This window comes from Galeopterus variegatus, unplaced genomic scaffold, assembly GCF_000696425.1.
Source record: "Galeopterus variegatus unplaced genomic scaffold, G_variegatus-3.0.2 Scaffold353, whole genome shotgun sequence".
NCBI lineage: Eukaryota > Metazoa > Chordata > Mammalia > Dermoptera > Cynocephalidae > Galeopterus > Galeopterus variegatus.
The window spans coordinates 236,837-240,632 of NW_007726464.1; the positions used below are offsets into that span (position 1 = coordinate 236,837).

Sequence of the window (3,796 nt, forward strand, 5' to 3'; positions counted from 1 at the left end):
GGTTGCGATCCGTTGCCAGACACGGAAAAAAGACAAAAGACAAAAAAAAAAAAAAAGAAATTTATTATCTCACAGCTCCAGGGGCTAGAAGTCTGAAATCAAGGTGCTAGCAGGGTTGATTCCTTCTGGAGGCTCTGAAGGAGAATCCATCCAATGCCCCTCTCCTGGCTTCTGGTGACTGATGGAAATCCTTGGCATTCCTTTGCTGGTGGATGCATCACTCCAATCTCTGTCTCTCTCTCTTCAAATGGCATTCTCCCTGTGTGCTTGTGTCACTGTCCAAATTTCCCTTTTCTCATAAGGACACCTTACTCCAGTATGACCTCATCTCAACTAATTACATCTGCAAAGACCCTATTTCCAATTAAGATCATATTCTGAGGTTCTGGGTGAGTATGAATTTTTGGGGGGGACAACAGTCAACCCATACAAACTCTCTTGAGTTGGTTATTGTAATTTGAAACCAAAAAACCTCTATTATTACAGATATTGGTACCAGAAGTGGGGTGTTGAAGAAATAGTTTTTCAAAGACAGTATGAAAGTAGCTGACTTCAGGCACAGTGAGGGGCAACGAGGATTCCCTGTTCTTGGATGAGACACTGGCAGTTCTTGTTATATGGTGAAGGATCAGTTAAACTATTTTCAGTGATCTCATGGGATGTCAAGGCTGAAGCTTTAAAAAAGTTGGTAGCAAAATGTCCAGGATATCAGAATGTGAGTTACTTCTAGAACCTTTTGAAGGTGCTATCAGATAGGCTTTTGTTCAGTTCTGCTCAAGATTGGGAAAAAGAAAGGCAAATGTTTAACTCTGTGAAGGGGAAGTCTTTTTCCATAATCATGCACTTGCTGTATAGTGGCAGCCACATCCTCTGTCACACCTGTTTATCCAGCTGGCCCTCTGTATCTGCAGGTTCTGCATCTACAGATTCAACCAACTGGGGATAGAAAATATCAGGGCAAAAAAAACCCAAGATAATGATATGACAGTAAAAAAATAATTCAAATTTTAAAATGCAGCATTACAACTATTTACATACCATTTACATTGTATTAGGTATTATAAGTAATCTAGAGATGACTTAAAGTATACAGGAGGATGTGCACAGGTTATATGCCAATACTATGCCATTTTATTTCAGGCATTTGAGCATCCACAGATTTTGGTGTCCATGGGGGTCCTGGAACCAATCCCCAAAGGATGGCTGTAACACTAAGGATGGCACAGTGAATAGGAAAAGTCTGTGAGCCTAGCAATCAGAATGACGATGTCTGGGAAGAGTCACAGGAAGGAACAATCCTTAGTGTGTGGCCTCCAAAGTACCTCCTCTTGACAGACAAGTATAATGGTGCCTCCCATCATCAAGTGGCATGAGGGCAGGCAGGGGTAGCATTCCAAGAGAAATTAGAGAAAAAAAAAACCCTTTTCATAGCCATACTATGATTTTACCTTTTCATCCTTAGGCTGAAAGAAGAAACTAGCACCATACTTGCTGCTGAGAAACGCAAGCCCTGGGGCATGGTCCAGTCTAAGGCTGAATATTCAACTAGACAGGATTTTATGGCATCGGTAATTGGTAAATGACATGACCCCAAATAAAACTTATAGGCAATCAACAGAGGTTTTATGAGAGTTGAAAATCCACGAGACCAAGCTTGGCAAATTGGGGCTTTTGATATCATCCTCTTTTGGGGGTTCATAGGCCAAAGTACCAGCACCAACCAGAAGGAGGTTGCTAAGGGAGTTATACCTCCTCCTAGAAAAAGCCATCCCCAGAAACTCTCAAGGGAGGGCCTGAAAGATTCTAGACAAGGGATCCCTTCTCAGCGGGCAGATCCTGGGTAGCCACATTTGCCAGCACAGGAGCCGAGGAAGGTAACCACAGAGCAAACCTCATGCGATAACTTGTTCCTGATGTGCAGTTCACTCTGCCCATCTAGAAGACCTCTGAAAGATTCTAGACAAGGGATCCCTTCTCAGCGGGCAGATCCTGGGTAGCCACATTTGCCAACACAGGAGCCAAGGAAGGTAACCACAGAGCAAACCTCATGCGATAACTTGTTCCTGATGTGCAGTTCACTCTGCCCATCTAGAAGACCTCGGCGTGTGCTTTGTATGGAGCTTCCACAATTTTGCTCTGTGGATCAGGTAGGGTGGGAGAGGGTAAATTGTTCACTTGGTCCATCAGTTGAGGGAGACCTGGGGAGCCACCTTACAGCACACTCAGTAGACATAGAGGGGGACGGATGTCAGGTGGAGATGGCAGTTCTGACAATGGAGCTCTGGGTGCAATAGTTTGACACGACTTGGATCACCTCTTGTCTAACAGGGAGAGAGGCATTTTTGGCTGACTTGGTGATGTGGCAGGACCAGGTTAAGCAAGGGCAACCAGAGTGGGGATATCTGGGAAAAGCCAAAGGAGTTGGCAAAGGATGTGTGTGTGCTGGGCAGGACCAGAATGGAATGAACTAGAGTGCACACTATTGGCTTTTAGGCTATTAAGTGGTCTGTCTGGCCCCTTTTCTGGTGACCCTTCCTCATGTATCCATGACCACTGCACTTGACCATAGTAGACTGGACCAGGAGGGAGGCCCTGATCCAAGACAGGCCAATCGAATCCTTCCCAGGAAGGTGGGCTTGGGATAGTTCTCTTTTGGTGAAGGGCTCCAGGACACATCAGCTTGGCAGGTGTGATGCAGGTGAGCAAATGGGGACAGGTGAATGCTGCTGAGAGTGTTCAGGGGCTGTCTGCACCATCTACCTCTGCTGTAAAGTTCCTTTTCCTGCTTGAGCTAACGGGAGCTGGTTACTGACCTTAAGGCTGGGACAGGAACTCTGTACTGGGGTGAGGGGTGAGGCTGCAGCTTGAGAACAAGACAGATGACGACCACTAATCGGAATGGAGCTGACCCAGCCAGCCTCCCGGGGTCACTTCCCCACCACTCCCCACCTCCATGCTGCACCGTGAGCAGGGACTTGTAGCTCCGGAACATCCCAGGCTTGATGTCTGACTGTGGGCCTTTGCACAGGCCATTCCCTTTGCCTGGAGTGTCCTTCCCCAGCCTTCTGCCTGCCCATGTACATGTGCGCACACACACACTTTCTTTGCCTAACTACCCAGTAGAATTAGGGCCCGGCACAGATGTTACCTCCTGGCCCCCTTGCCCAGAACGGCCCAATGTCTTTACTCCAGTCTGGGCCATCCCGCATCCCGGCCGTGCATCTACTCAGCCGTGCTTGCCTGTTCCCTCAGCTGCTCCCTGGGAGCAGGGACTCTGCGTGGATCTGGACTGGCTCCCTGGCCACCAGCCTTGTGTCTGGCACCCAGAGGGTGTTATAAGTGTGTAGAAATTAGCGTGTGTAGAAATGCTGAATGAACGAATGAATGATTCGGTCATGAATGGAAAGGTCATACTTTGCCCAGAGGGAGGGTCAGGGGGCTGTAGCCAAGGAAGAGGAAGGACAAAGGTCCCCATCCCAGCCAGTGCAGGAACAACTCTTTCATGTCCTTCAGGCAGAGCTGACACCCAGTGACGCTGGAGCCTGACGCTCAGAGGCCTGACAGCCTCAGAGGCAGGGAGGCTGGACTCACCTTTCAGAGAGGCCCCTTCGCCCTCAGGTCACCAGAGAGATGTGGGTTCAGCCTGGATCAGTCCACCCCCAAGTCCCTTCTCAAGCCCAGGAAAAAAATGTCCCCAGAGCAAGGATGGGAACCGAGGACCCCTCTGCTCCTCCCACCGGCCACCTCCCCGGCTGCCCCTGATGAAAGAGCACTGGTGCCTGATTCGCTGGGGAGA

General features: G+C 48.7%; 1 pseudogene; it reads right to left on the minus strand.

The window, feature by feature from the left end:
* Positions 1–2,992, minus strand: part of LOC103586579 — a 23,629-nt pseudogene extending 20,637 nt beyond the window's left edge.
* Between the last annotated feature and the right edge of the window lie 804 nt (positions 2,993–3,796).